The following is a 16,503-nucleotide window of genomic DNA, read 5'->3' on the forward strand; positions in this document are numbered from 1 at the left end:
CTGCTAGGCAACAGGTCAGAGTACTAAATGCCATAGTAAGAGTAAATGCTGCTTGGTTTATTCAAATGGGCTTATGTTATGTCTTCAAATAACTTCTGCCATGTGTAGCACAGTTGGGTGAAACAACATGGGTGAAACCAGCAGCTACTTCTAGTCTAATGCCAATACACCAAACCCCCTCAACAGATTTGACTCTTCTTCTCCACCATCCACTGCTCTGTTCCCTCCTATACAACTGACCCCGTTCTAAGGGAAGATTACCGGAGATTTCTGTTGCCTCATTCACTATGTCTTTTAGAAGGCACCTGCCAGCTTTTAGCAACCAACAAGGATTTATTTTCAGACTTCAGACAGGTGAAACTTTCTTTCACCAGCCAGAATGTGTTGCTTATTCTGGGAAACAAGTAGCTGTGTAGCAAGCGAAGAGTCTGGCAGTATTTTTGCCGCATGAATAGAAGTGCAAAAATGAACACATCTTCATGTGGAAGGCTGACACCTTGCAAAATGGAGCCAACAGAAGAAAGAGTTACCTTCTCTACTTACCTAACTGGCCACACTGAACCTGCCAACCAGACTGTGCAAAGTATTCATATCCACACCCAAAGAATGGAAAATCTCTACAGTGCTGTGCTGGCTTAAGAAAAGTGACCCCCTTACAATTGTATCTGCAGCTCTACTCTGCTCTGAAAACTTTTCTGAGTGGGAGTAGTGAGACGAGGCAGAAAGCTGGCTTAGCTCCTGAGAGTGCCAGATGGGCACTGGAGAGAAAGCTTGTCGTAAGCTGCAAGCCACAGAGAACTACTTTCCAGGAAGGGAAAGTCCCAGAAACTACCAGCAGGAAAAAAGCCTATGGGAAAAGCAAGTCACAGTCTTTTTCAATCAAAACTGGCCTCACTTTAGGTATCATTGGACATTCAGTCTCTTGTTGCCCTGAAATACTGAAGGGAATGACCAACTACCAGGTACAAATGGGGGTAACCAAGTAGCTTACCATTTTCCAAAACCTTTGAGATATCTGTATGCCTTTCCTTCATGTTCCTGCCAAATATCTTCTAAAGGAATTCCATTAGCACTCTAGGGCGCACACAAACTATTTGCTACTGATATAAAATATCAGTTCATCTATTTCTTGTAGCAGGGCTGCAGTGATTTTCAAATCATTTCAGATCGGGAAATGCACCAGATAATGACAACTGTTTAAAGAAACATCACACTATTTCTACACACTAACCAGGAGGCAGATTCCTCATAGCACGCAGAGTCAAAAGAGAACTTTCCACAGCAGGGCCACTTCCATTTTCTTTGCTGCTACCAGTCTGTTGACTAATCCTAGAGAAACTTCTCTTCACAACATTGCATTTTCCTATTTTTCCATTAGCTCCCACTCAAAACGTGGAGGAAAGCACAAAATGATATAAAGATCCCAAATTTGTGTCATGTGCAAGATAGCCAAAGCTCTTTTGCCACAGACTCCCTCTGAACAGTGCTGGGCAACTTGTTTCATCTCTGTGCTGAGTCTAATGCAAGAACAATCTATTTCTCACAAGAGTACAGTATCAAACACTGTACTAAGTGCAGTAAATCAGATACCATAAAACAAACATAAAATTTTGTCCACAACCTTTTATGTGCTCTTCAAAAAGAAAGGGTGGGTGGGGGGAAGAGGGGTTCCCCTGCATTGGGGACTGAGTGGTAACATTCAGGAGTTTTCTATCATTAATAAACTCATCTTGACCTGTGAGTTTCACAGAACGTATGCAGTGCCTTTATCACCCTTGTTACCGATTGCCTCTCACTTGCAGAGGATGTGGGTGCTGTGGGTTACCAGAAAATGTTGATAGAATATGTTCCTCTTGCTTGAGGGCACATTTCACAGTGAAACTAACTGCTCATGAATAATTCCATGCCACAGCCCTGGACCTTGTTCATATTTGGATGGGAGTTATCAAGCAAGCCAAAATGCAAGCACAAGGCTGGGATCTGCATAGGAGCACTCTTGTCTCTGGGTCAACCTCCCTTCAGGAACAGTGAGCTGAAAACACTGTTTTACTGCCCTGTGAAGGAAAGAGAACACATCAGGGATCTTCTGTCAGTTTTTGCAAATGTTGGCTGTAAAAGTCAGTGTGGTGGTCAATTCAAACCATTAGTTATGGATTCCCAATAGTACACGTTCTAACTGGATCAAATTCTAATTGAAATAAACTTGAAATAAAATTGAAGTGTAATTTCATTCATAGCTTTCTTCTAACTGACTGTATACCGTAATTCAGCACATTAAATATTATTTGTCATCTTTCTGTGTATTTGGCAAGCACCTAGATCCCTGGTAATGAATGGAACTACATAAATGTGAGATGATTCCTTTCAAATTTGCCAGGGAACTCCTAAATTTACATAACTAATTAACCTTCCTGCATATTTGCAATATTTTGAAAACCAGTTGTTATTGAATCTCCCAAATGAACTCCATGAAATTAAATTTTCTAATAATGGGAGGGAGGAAAGGAATTGTTTAGAAAGGGAACTGTAAAAGTCCTACAAATAAAAACCTGAAGAACTACAGTTCTAGAGGGAGGAAAAACCCTCTCTCTAAATAGCATCTTGGAGTCTACCAAGCAGCCAGGGAAGTAGAAATGCGCTGATTTCAGTTGAAGGGTTTTTATGCTTTATATCCTGTCAATGTATCAAGCTTTTGGCCCTTTTGGAAATATGTATTATATAAATTGAGGGGAAATGGCTACCTCATCTTTCTTGTGTTAGTTAAATGCAAATATTTAGAAACCACTTCTACATCAGGGAAAAAAAAATAGGATTCTGTGCTTTTGTGCAGGCCTTATATTCTGTCCTTTACTTTTATTACTTATGAGAGTACATGCTTTTCACACAAGTATAGGCATATGCACATATATTTGGTGACTAAAAGGAAAAGAAGATCACAGAAAATGAAGCCAAATTTATGTGGCTGGAGATGTACTGGTTTTAATCTTACATACTAACTCACTGGAGACTTGGGTATGAATAAGCTATGCCTAGCACACAACTGAAGCAACAAGGCAAGCAAAGGTGCCTCCTGTAACTGCTGTAACACACCCAGTTCCCTAAATACACAGGTAGAATGGGAGGGATAATGATTCTCCTGGAGCCAATATGCCAGAGGACAAACTTTTTCATATGCCTCTAACCAAAAGGTATCTTTAAGGGTCTAGATTTGCTTCACCATAGAGTGGGGACTTCCCTTGATGGGGAAATCCCTAGCTCCTCTGTCATAGCAACTTTCCAACGAGGTCTGAAGGGGACTAGAGCAGCCCCTACAAATCAGACTCTTGACATGTAAGTTGAATGAATTACAGAAAGTTCAATGAATAGATTTTTTAGCACACCACATCGATGTAAAAAAACCAAACAAACACCCACAAAAGGCAGCCCATCAGTACACCACTATTCAAGTTCTAATCTGTCTTTGAAGTCAAGACTCAATTTTTTACTGTGAGTGCAGAAGTGATTGGCGGAAGTTCAATTTGTATAAATTATAACATATCAGCAATACATTATAACTTCATGCAAAACATCCTTATCAGATTTTGTTCTGTTAACAGTCAAAAGCAGGTTGAACTCAAGAAAGAAAGGAAATCATACTTGTTTAATTTTTTTAAAGGACAATTAGAAAATTCACTAGACGATAGTGCTAGCCTTTAAAAAAGGGACATGGTGTGGTTCTAATAATTTTTTTTTTAATTTGGTTTCAAAATAAATTACTGGAATTTTGTTTTAGGCTTCATCCCATTTTTTTCTCCCTACGCACTTCTAGATTCCTTCAAATCATAAATTAGTTTCGTAAGAGATTAACTTTTTAGCTTTTACCCTCTTTTCTCAGAACTCAGCCATTCCAATCCAGTGCTCATGTTTCAAGACAGCCAGACTTTACACTCATCAGTAAACTTGAGTCTCACTCCTTTGCTAGGAAATACCTCTGTCTTCATACAAAGCTCTTCTAAAGCAATAGGACAACAAGAAGGCAGTAAAATTGGTGCAGACAGCATGATGTAGTTGTTCGGATTTTTGAGGTAAAATTTTGGATCTTAGGAATTAAACTCAAAATCACAGTACAAGTGTAGTCAGTCCCACTGCCTGCTGGAAGAGCTGACACAGAATCCCATTGCTGGGACCATGTTGGGCCCAGGGAGCAGTGGTAGGGAATATAAGAAGAGTAAAATGAGAACCGTACAGCTTCACTCAATTTCTGAAGAATTAAAGGAAAAGATGCTATGCATAAGATTCAGGAAGGATATCCAAATGGCCAACTTTGTCTTATTCAAAGCCCTGGGAAGCAAGGTGGGTTACTGATGAAGGGATGGGTGTACTCAAGGTGGCACCAATCATCAGGGCAACAGAAGCAATTGCTTCCACCATTCTTCTGTTGCCCCAGGAGCATCTGAAGGCTTTCCTACGCTCCACCATATCTCATCTCCCAGTTGTTCCATCCTTGTCTACCTCTACCCAGCCTTGATATCCTTGTGCAAGTACTGGCCCTGGGCTGGTCCTGGCCAACATGTTGCCTTGGTAATTCACCACAATGAACATAGTGGCACTACTCACATCTCATTCTGAGATGCCAACAAGGGAAGTTTTCTGAACAGGCATGGAAATGAAACAATGCCCAATCACAGAATACAGATACAAGGAAATGAAGGCTCAAACAGATCCTGGAGAAAGGGAGGCCCACAGGCTAGGTGGTACTTTTGTTACTCATAATGTAATTTCATTATGTATGTGGTCCCTTTGCTTTCTTTTACAGCTTCATTTTCAAAAGCTTGTACAATATACATGCTAAGATACCACACTACTATTACACTGGGAGCAGCCTCCACATCACTGTCAGACTCCTCAGGATCTGTCCCTTTTTAACCACTTCATGCATCGTCCACCATTTTTGTTGTATTTTCTGATCAAGCTCAAAGTCTCCTCTTCAGAGTCCTTCAGCAAGGCAAATATAAAGTCAAACAAATCCCAAAGTATGCAGCAGGACTCAGATACTACAGCAGCAGCCCTGCAGAGGAAGTAAGGAAGGAAGAACAGGACTTTTAAACAACTTCTCCTTTTTTACGAGCTCCTGCAGGCCAGCATTGTAAAGTGAGAAGTTACAGAATCAGGATGCAGTTTGATGCAAATTATTCACTATATCAGATTTTCAAACTCAGTATTAAAGGTTCAGTATTAAGTTGGGTACTTTGAAAAGCTTGTTGCTATAGGCTTCTTTTTCTCCCCAGTAGTTACATGGAAAAGACACTGTAACACTATACAACACAGCTGAGCCTAACTCCTCTGCAACAGTTCCTCCGTAAAAGTGATGATGGAGGTTCTAAGATGTCTTGGATCTGTTTCTTTTGTAATAGAGACAACTACCAGGAGTCTTAAGATTGTTTATTAGGAATATTAAATTAGCCTGTCCTGTGGATCAAATTCTACAGAGGCAGCTATTGGCAGGGTATGTCCACTGAAGTTCTGTCACTGGGTTCATGTTAGATTTAGTGACAGAGGTGGTTCAAATCTCAATAAATTCAGTTCATCTTTCCATCTTTTAGACTGTAAAGATGAGATAAAGATGTGAGATTTTTTCTGAACATAGCTTAATTTCTGGGATAGAGTTTTGGAATACAGACACTGAAATATAACTTCATGAAAAAATTGGAAAAAATCTTTTGGCTTCTCTTTTATAGAGGAAGTGTCTATGACTGCAGATGTACTTAGACTGTCTGCAGTAATTATGTACACTGTTGCATAGCTATTTTAATTAATGCTAACCTAGGACCTCTTAAACTATATGAAGACTTCTGACAGTGAAAATATTGCCAGTAAAATTTAAGATATTTATGTCTGTAACAGAAATGGTATCCTGGACTGCATGCATTGGCTTTAAAAACACAGGCTATCAAAGAGTAAAAGCTGATGTTTCATAAGGTAACTCATCTTAAACCTTGTACTCCACAGATTTTAAGAGTAAGGGAAGACTCATACCCCAGTTAGGGTGAGCCCTTCTGTTGACAAAACAATGATTTCATTTATCACCAATAGTGAAGATTTACATCTAAAACTCACAGTCTTAGTTTCATGCAAGTTATTTAGTTTTGATTCTGGGTCTTACTGCAGGCTTGTTCTTGGTTTTCATGCCAACAGCTGTTTTCCTGTTAGTCCTGTTCTATCTCTGAATGAAGCAAAGGTTGCTCTATTTGGAATACCACACACACAGAGAAACAAAGGCTCACTTTCTCTTCTTTCACATTGTGTGACATCACTTACATACAATCATTTCTCTCCACACCCCCACACTTTAAGAACCAAAATTATTAATAATATTTGGCGCATGATATTGCACAATCTTGGGATCTGTAAACAAACAGAGTTAGTCTTTAAAGCCCAAAGCCCGAATACACACATGCTGTAGCTCAACGCTTGGCTTTGCATATGTCTTTCTAACTCTAGAGGAAGCCAGAGGAAACATTCTTAAGCAGTGTGTCTCAGACATGGCAGCAGTGCTGCAACATGATTTCTGCTAGATGCTGCTGGCTCTGAGCCATCTTCCCCTTTACCCAACACACCTCTCTGTCCCTTAGTGCAGAGGGGTTAGGTATGTTGCGCAACACACTTTCAGCCTAAACTAGTCTTCTGCACACTCCTCGCCTGTGAGTTCTGCTGGGGGCCAGGAAAAAGTGATGCATGTTTGACATCTGGCTAGACCACTGCCGTTTCCTTCTCGTCACACATCTCTCCACCCCTGGGAGAGATTTCAGTGGGGTTTAGGGGAAGGCAAACAGCAGGTGATGCTGAGGGAAGATGATATGGACACAAAAGAATTTGTCAGCAAGGTGCTTGCAAACATAGATCTCGGAGACACAAACAGGCATTCCCACATCTGTTAAATGGTATTTTCATAATTTTTATATGAATCTCAGTATGTAATTGTAAGCATGTAGTTTTCCAAAATACTGTTGTATTGTGGAAGTGGGAAAGCAAATAATCAATGCTGTGGAATACACAGAGAACTATTAAGACGTCATTCTTCTCCAGAGACCTTTCAACATAGTGAAAGAATGATTTTAGGTTTTATACTGCTCTGGGGTGGCAAGTCAAGCAAGGAGACTGGATATGGTAATCAAAATGAAATTGAAATTTGTCTTAGAGAACAATACTTTCCAGAAGCAATGTCATGAAGAGAGGACATGGGCATTAGCAAGTCAAGTATCAACCCACATCAGAAACCATAAGAACAGCTTTAGGAGCATTACCTGCCATGTGCATGCACACAAAGAAATGAGTCACTACATCACAAGGGATGAAACCATTACAGTTAGTTAACACTGCAGGCAATATATTCACACAGCCTTATTCAATGTCAAGCCCCAGCACATGTAAGGCTCAGCAAAAACCTGGCGTGTTTCCAGCAGGCCTGAAAACAGTGCTGCGCTTCGGAATGTATTTTCAGGGAGAATGGTTTGACTAAATGCCTCTGCAGCTTAACCACCGACACCTACAAGGTTATGCAGGCAGTTCAGTGCTTGTTCTATGATTTTTGTTAGAGCAATGGCCAGAGGAATCCAAGTGTGATCCATAACCCATCATGGTAGGTACTTAATTATCTGCAAGTCTACGTATAAGTAGTACTGTGCACTACTACAGATGAAGTAAGAAGATTGAAGTCTGCCATGAAATATCGATGTTTGAAGGAGAGCAGCATAGATACATCTCGGTCAAACGTTTTGATAGGCAAACAGAAAAGGGAAGAAATTGGTTTCTGTTAGTCCCAGGCTAAATGTTCCTGCTCAAATCCTGTCATACCACTAATAAAGCAGATGACTAGTTATCCACAGAGGTTTCTATTACCTTATTATTTCTTTAAACTCAATCCTATGACTCATTTACACAGCCCAGGAACACATAGTGCATGTTCCTGTTTCCATTTCTCTCATGTTTCTATTTATGTTTAATTTTTTATATCCTTTCTTCCAGTTAAAAAAACTGTTGAAGAGATCACCCTATTATATGGCAGCAAGACATCCTAAGATCAATTCTAAGCCACCATCATTATTCATAGCTGTGCTGTGGAGCAACACTCAGTCACAGCAAAAGTATTCTTGAGCTGGGAGCATCAAGCTTTGTCACCCTTGGGCCCTTCTCAAGCAGAGCGGCACAATGTTGTCAGCCTTCCTATCACTTGCGGACTGTGATTCCCCAAAGTGATAGCAGCAGCAGGGGAGGTGCCCTTCCTCACCTCACTCTCCTGAAAGACTCATCTTGGGTATTAGCCTACCTTTTGAAATAAGCATTCATGATAGTCAGTATTTTCATAACACTATTGCCTTAAAGCCTTTTTTTCAAAAGTAGCCTTCTGTTTTCTAGGTGCTCAACCTGAGCTCACTTTCAACAACTGCCTACTGACAAGGGGTGTCTAAGAAATGTGCTGGGACAGGCACTTCATGGCCACTTGGCACATCCATCCTATCTGTTTCAAGATAGGATTCACTTAAGTGAATGAATGTTCAAGACAGGAGTCTGTGGAACTTTCCCCTGGCCAAGAAGATTATCAGTGGCAGACATGAAGTGTTCTTGCTTCCCAGTCCTGCACTGATCCCCCTGACTGTCCTACCTCAATACCAAAATAATTTTTCATAATTATGTTCATTATTACAAACACTAATGCATAATTTTCCAGGTACAATTCTGCTTCCCTTGCAGGGGTTGGAGAGGGGGAAGAAATGAAACATATCTTGCTATGCTACCTTCCCACAAGGTAAAACTGCAATAGTGAGGGATTCTGTTATGGGACAGAGCAATTAAAAGGGGAAAAAAAGAAGACCATGATGCTTCTTTATCCAAAAATGTATGGAGAATCCTTTAGGTTGAGTGTTTGAGTTTGCAGAGAAAGGAGAGGGAAAGGAGCTTATCTCTCTTTTAATTTTCTACTTAGGGTTTTGTTGTTGGCTTTGACTGCTGCATAGCGGCTGCTACATTGCTCATCAGGTTGAGGCCCTGAACCACAGCAATTAATCCCAGAACAAACTATTTGGGCTTGTGAGGTGGTGTGACACAGGATGCTAAATGACAATAGGCCACAGAAAAGGTCAAAAAACCCAGTGGAGGAAGCAATGCACATGTTGAGTGCTGTGAGAGCTGTGCTGAGTAGCTGCACGGATAACTGAGTTTGGGGGATTTCTCAGCTCTGCTCATTGCTCTTGGGGTTTGCAGTGCTGCAGGTAGCAAAGAAGAAAGGGGGAGGGGAAAGGGTCGGGCAGCACAGATGTACAGTAAGGAAGTAATTCTAAAATGTGATGGCGCTGTGGCAGCTGCATGACTAGTTAGGGGGCTACAGGGAAGTAAGTTTGTGCTTTTGCCCTTAGCGAAGAAGGTCTGGGAGCAAACGGGGATATCCCGCAGCAATGTGAAAAAGAAAAAAAAAAAAGAAAAGTATGCATATAGCTATATGATTAATGCCACTTGGTGCATGGGACAGATCCCTCCGAGCCATGCACTAGTCTTTGCCAACTATGTCAGGCAGACCAAGCTAGAAGCAATCTAAAGTAGTGGGCACCCTGAGGTGATCTTAGTTCACATTATAGCAACAAACTTAGTATTTATCAAACCAGAACTCTCAAAGAGTAAACATTAAGCACATGCAAATCATTGAATTGACAACTCGTATGAATATGTAATTTTACATCACTCTAAGGTACCTCGACTCTGCCATTTGTTGAAAACTTGTATTGTTTGCTCTGTAAAACTGTAATAGGCCACCTTTCAGGGCAGCTTACCAAGCCAGGTTCTGCAAGTGTACTGGAAGAACACCTCCATTCTGTGGGAATGCCTTCCTCCTTTCTGTGCACGGAGAGGAGGCATATTTGGGCAGCGGTTACATCTCTGTGAAGACTACTCTTTCACACCTCTGATGACTGGAATCCTGAGAGGGGAGGAGTGGCTGTCAGATATAGTAATGCTCCAGTCCTGCAAAGGCTTACATTATATATTAATATCATAAAAGCTAGTATCTATCCAAGAGGATCACAGCCCAGGCCTGCTGCAGTCACAAGCAGTCCATGGCAGCACTTAGGCTGGGGTTGAGAGGCTGAGATACAAACAGTCATTTTCCAGGGGGTCACCAACAAACCCCAGCTGCCACCCAGGACAGCCCCTTTGCTGGGTGCAGCCTACATTCAGAGAGGGGCAGTTCACAGAGAAGAGCCAACACAGACATCTGGGCATAGAGGCGTCAGGCCTGGGAGTCACAGGGCCACAGAAAGGCAGATTACCTGCAGCTAGCCAACAGCAATGCAAAAGCAAGTAATATCAGGAGTATGTCTTGAATCATCTGCTTCCCCAACCATTTTGGCACATCCCTGGTGAACAGCTATCCACAGCCCTCCACTCCCATACCTAGAAGCTGGCATATATCTTTTCCCAAAGACGCACGTGCCAATTTTTTAATTTTTCTTTTTCTATATTACAGCCCAATGATTAAGACTGGAATTGAAACCCTGTCGCCCTGGAGAGGATTCAATCACAGATTTCATGCTTCAGGACACTTCAGCCACCAAACCCCCCGATACTGCAGAAGAGCAGGAGGTGAGGATGGGGGGAAGGCAGGGAACCTCCATGCTGAAGACACTCCAAGCTGCAGAGAGCTGAGGCAGCAGCAGCTCTCACACCGCTCGGCTGTAGCCTGCTGGCTGGCCCTGTTACTGCAGAGAGAAGTTTGGATCCCAGCTCTAGCTCCAGGGACGTCCCCGTGTTTCATGCTACAAAATCATTACCTAAAAAACTCCATGTCAAAACCTAAGTCAGAAAATTTTCTCCAGGTGGATTTTAAGCATAGCAAATTGGCCAACACAACAGTTTAAAGGGCTTAAATTTTGCACACAGGCAGAGTGGAAGTGGCTATATCTTTTTGCTGACTCTCTCTTAGTCTCTAAGCATCAGTTTGCCTATCCTTCAAATATAAATTATTATTCTTCATTTTTATGACAATATCTGTTCTATGAGTAAACAGTTAAACGTACAGGTGAAACTCAGGATATCAAGTTTCTTTATCTGACATGTAAAATAGATCAAGAAAAGATAAAATAGCTGCTAGCAGAGCCATGCAGAAAGAAAGCGATTAAAAAGAATCACGAAATAAATTTGGAAGACAGCATGTGTAGGACGAGCATCCACATACATAAGTATCTGGCAAATATAAGAAAGATTTTTATTAATTCCCTGTCTGTTTTGCAGCTTCACCGATAGAGGAGAAAACACAATGGTATGAGCGTGGATCTACTGCTCCGCGCGGCTCAAGGAGTTTAAGGCGTTTCACGGTGCTGTTCTCAGCTCTCCAGCACCCTCATCTGGACTTCGGCAGGCCAAGCGCCGTCCTGCCTTTTCTGTTGCTCATCGCTGGCTGAATTAGTTAGTGTCAGGGCACTAAAGACAATGAAACATTTCTTTGCTCCTGTTAAAGCCTTAGAAAGTCTTTTTTATTTTTTTTTTTTTGCAGAAATTCAGAGGAGCCTTATGTCCTCTGCATAAAGCTATTCTTCTAAACACAAGCTAAGCAGTTGGATTTGGTTTGAAGCCAATCATCCCTGACTTGCACACTATTTGCAATGCCAGGTTGTTAATTTTGAGCCTGAGTGTGTTAAAACAATTTTCCTTTTATAAATCTTTTACCTTGATGGCTAGCATTCAGATCACAGGATGATATGTTCCCGTACAGGACTTGAATCCCATATTACAGCTTGATTCCAAGGCAATGAAAGGCTCAACAGTACCTGGAAAGCAATCGCCAAGTTACTGTCATGCATACTTCCCATAACAAACCTTGCAAGGATGAGGTCATGGCACCTTGAGCAAGCAAGTGCTCCCTCTTCATTTTCCTGGCTTTCTCCCCACATGGTTTGTAGGTGCACAGAGGGACCTGTCAGCAGATGTTTCAGACAAGTACTCTGGCATGTAAGAGGAACCTGTAAAAATTCCTTTGGAAAGAATATCTGAAATTAGTTGCTTTTGAAGTACATTATGTCACACTGCACTTACCAGAGGCAGCACCTTATGTACCTGGTGCTGCCTCACTACAGTGGATCAGCTGTATGGAATTATGTTATACCCCACCACAACAGACTTCAGCCACCAGTTGGGCTCCTTTCCAGTATCAGTTTTCAAATCTAAAGAAGCATGAACTTGAATATGGAAACAGAATGCCAACATGATATATTATCTTTTCTCCATAGTGACAAATGTAAATCTTACATTAGGGATGGAAAGTAACTTTGATGTGTAGTGACTGTAGAAAGAGGTCATCCAAGTTTTTTTTCATCTCAGGGAAGAATTACTGGCATAGAAAATCTACTTACTCCCTTCTCCATCTCTCCCCTGAAAAAAAAAATCCAAACCTTTAAAATTCTGTCTGGAACTAGTGTTCAAAATCAAACAGGTAGAGCTGTAGAATATCAGCAGATTTTAAAGTACCTTCTCAGAAAACTATGCTCAGATATATTCAAGTTTTTTAATATCACAACTAATACATTGTCACTATCAGTTCAAATACTCCATAAACTGCCTTGCCCTGAAATCAAACTGCTTATTTACTACCTATTTAAGTACCACTCTATGTTTACATGAAAAATTCCACATGAAGTTGAGGGAGAGTGCAGACACTTCCTATTGCCTTCTGCTATCACAAATGGGGCAAAGAAAGACAGTCATGTTTAGCAGATTCTCATTTTTCAGATGTGAAGACAAATCCTAGGTCTGAAGTGCTTTACACGCAAAGACCGAGTCCATAGTCCGATTTGAAATTTCAGCCTCTGTTTGAAAGAGTATCTCAGGCCAGGCTAGTCAATCAAAAAGGGCAGAAGATATTAACAATTTGAAAGTAACAAATTTGAATTTGAATGAACTAGTCCCCTCACTTCCTGGCAAAGATCTACTAGCAGAAATTGCAATTAAGTTTCAAACAGATAAAAGCCTTATATAGATATTTCATGTATATACTTTCATAGTGTTAAATATTTAACATCACAAGGTTTAAAAATAAGATGAACAACTGATTGTTTCCTGGGACACTATGCCTGTTCATGGTTTGCTTTTGATTTAGAGACTATATTATGGACCCAGAGGTTACCATTTTCAATTTCTGTTACTCATTGCCATACAGGGAGGCTGCAAAGAAAACAGGTCACAGTGAGAGGCTGTTAGTCACACAGTCCTCCTGCTTCCTTCCTTCCTTCCTGTTGCACAAGCCTGTCAACTTTTCTGCTCTAAGGTGATAGATCAATATAAGAGAGACTGTCACCTTTATTATCTGACAAAATGGGGCTAAAAATAGCTAAAAGGTTATTGTGACACATACAGGGATACAGACCAATACAAATATATTTTCTGTTGGATATCACTTCTCAGTTTCTCTTTTTTTCTTCCTTTTCAGTGCAGAACCACAGTGCTCACTGCTTACAACTGTTCTCCCAGTGGCTGTGTTCTCTGCAAAAGTCACAGAAAACTGATCTTAAATAGGATTTCTCTTACACTAACAATTTGTTAGCATAGTTTTTCCTTCCTGATTATTATGACTGGCAACAAAGGTTCTTAAAACATTTCATCTAGAACAGAACTTGCGCTAAGGATTAAAAACCTGTCCTTGGTGGAGGCTTCGCTTCTGCTATAAAAACAAAACTTTGAACTGGGCGTTAGAGGGCACAACGAATATCCTTTGTATCCAGGGTATCGTAAAACCTCAATATACTACACCAAGACAGAACAATGTGTACAATAAACTTCATATTAATCCTAGGAAAAGGCATACGAAAATTTAAAATAATTCCTAAACAGTTATATTCTAATTAATTTCTTTTCCAAGATAGACTACTGTACCTTGCGCTCTAACCCATAGTATGTAATTTATATGAAGAAAATGCACACACACACATATGTATGATATTAGCATTTCCACAGGCATTTATTTAACAGCTATTATGGATCACAGAATTGTGTGCTGTATCATCTGATAAAGTGGGGGTCTGGGGGGGGCAAATGTTCATTTAGTTCACTTGCTGAAGAAATCAATTAACCTAAGTGCTGTATGTGTTTGTACTTTACAGTGGCATCTATAATGATTTTGATTGTGTTTATGACTCATTTCATTGCCAGCTTGAAGCAACAAGCCTCACTATTTCAGAGTAGTTTAGTTCTTCAGTGGAAGAGAGTTTCATTATATCCAATAAAGTATTATTAGCATGCAGATTTTAAAGTTAGGCCATAAATTAACATAACTTGGAGGCAATAAAATGTGTTAGTTATTTTCTCTCTCTTAGATGTGTTTGAAAGGCAGGATTTTCTTATCTTTCTCCTATAATCGACTCATAATTTTTATTTCAACGCTTGCAAGATATTAGAAGAGAATGTAAAAAAAAGCACTTAGTTGGTTTTAGGTATTCAGATAACCTTTTACATACTCCTAACAATAGCTATGGCTTGAAAGGCTGTGGGAGTCCAAGTATTCTAAGAGGGGAGGACAGCATTCATCTCCCTGTAATCACCTAGTGCTGCCAGATGTCTGCCGTAAGCCAAGCAGTGGGTCTCCTTCCACTAGCATTGAAGAGAGGGGATGGATTTTTTTGATCAGTACTTGGCATGTTTTTGCCTTAGAAAACCACCTAGGCCCACAGCAAACTTTTGAGTCCCATTTGGCTATAAATCTCTCTATAATGGATTATCATCTTGATAGGGCTACTTTGCTGCCTTTCTCATACTTTCTATTTTCTTGGGTGCTTTGTTTGCCTTTATTTTTCATATCTCAGGCTTGCTTTGTCACGTAAGGTTAATTCATCTGACCAAACTCCAAGCCTGCAGAAGACATCTAGTACAACACCACTGGAACCATAGCAATAAAATCATCTGACCTGGGAACTAAAGCATATCATAAAAAAAAAATTGAAAAAGGTAAGGTTAATATCCAAAGAAAATTCCTAAATTAAGGACACTTGCTTGTGATTTCCAGGGACAGTTGCTTAGTTTACAGTTTAAGTGTTTACCTTGACACAAACCACAATTTCCTGCTTATGAGAACTTTCTCTTTTCCTTCAGTTAATGCTAACTGTGCTTCCCTGCAGTAGGTATGAATTAGTTCTCAGAGGGAACTGTGACAAAACAAATTATTTTCTTTCTAGGCCAGATATTTAACAAAAATTAATAATAAATAAAAAAATACAGGCTTAAAATCACATAAATGACAGGCAAAAATGAGCTACTGCTACCTAAAAATCTTTCACCCAGTTGATGCCTAATCTTAGGTAAAGAAAGCATGGGTGTTTCTTCTACAGCACAGCAGGAGCTGTGTATGCACGCAACTGCTACTGCATGTTAAAGTTTTCAGCAATGCTTGACACAAAGACTGGAGCCTTGATGTTCCAAAGTCATCCCAGTGCCTAAGTAATAAAATCACGCCCGCATTCTCTCTTTTCCTTCATCAAAACCCAAGACATTTTTCTGCACTGAAATGCCTTCAATAAGAGCTGATGATGTGCCCACTCCAGAATAAACAACCTGCAGTTTGATGTGCAGGTTAGTCTTTAAGAATGGGTGGTTGGTTTCCCTGAAGCTGAAGGCAGAATTAAGTCCAGTTCATGAACTTCCTAAATCAGTGGAAAATAAGTGCGCAAATAGTGCAGCTGTGTAAAAAAAGAGGTGTCTCTGCCCTCCTCATCTATGTGTCCAACGCCTGCCCCAATAAAAGCAACATTCCTTGGTTAGTTTTTCAGAGAAAAAAACAAACAGTTATTCATCTTCACTAGAGGGTTTGGAGTTACAAATCAAGAGTAAAAGTATTTTAGGTAACAGTAGAGAAGTGTACCTGGAATACATCTGAAGAATAGCATTTAAGCTACCAACATGTGCCAAATTTCTCCTATAGGTGAGTCATTCATAAATCACAAGGGTTGTTTCTAACCTATGTGGGAATTAAGACCAGCACAGTGTTCTCAATGCTCCTCAGGAGGCTAGACAAGTAAAAGTTATTTTCAGTCTCTGTGAATCTTAAGAGATGCTTGTGGGAGACAAGCCAACCAACTTGACCTCACTTTCAAAATCAAGAGCTCTGAGATGACTACCACCACACAGGAGTAAAATCTTATGACAGATAATTCCAGACAGACATTGAGCTCAACGCTCTGCAGCAGTCAAAAAAAAAGCAAATTTTACAGTAGGAATTAAGACCACAAAGCATAAAATCATTATACCACTGGGGAAATCCAAGGCACGTCCACAGCATGAAAACTATATGTAGAGTTGGTTCCCTTGCTTCAAGAAATGACACAGCAGGAAAAGGACAGAAAAGAGCAATAGGAAGGACTGGAAGTGCAGAGCAGTTTCTGAACAAAGATCCGCCCTGAAGAACAGTCCAGAAAAGAGGTGATTCAGCCAGCACGCAATGCAAGTCCACAAAATCAACAGAGTGGGCAGAGGGGAAGAGTACGGACTGATTCT

At 40.5% G+C, this 16,503-nt stretch overlaps 1 long non-coding RNA gene across 1 annotated transcript in view; it reads right to left on the minus strand.

Moving 5' to 3' along the window:
• LOC135418238 (uncharacterized) overlaps positions 1-16,503 on the minus strand; it is an 87,080-nt gene that overhangs the window by 15,230 nt on the left and 55,347 nt on the right. The window lies entirely within an intron of this gene.

This window comes from Pseudopipra pipra, chromosome 1 (genome assembly GCF_036250125.1).
Source record: "Pseudopipra pipra isolate bDixPip1 chromosome 1, bDixPip1.hap1, whole genome shotgun sequence".
Classification (NCBI taxonomy): Eukaryota; Metazoa; Chordata; class Aves; order Passeriformes; family Pipridae; genus Pseudopipra; species Pseudopipra pipra.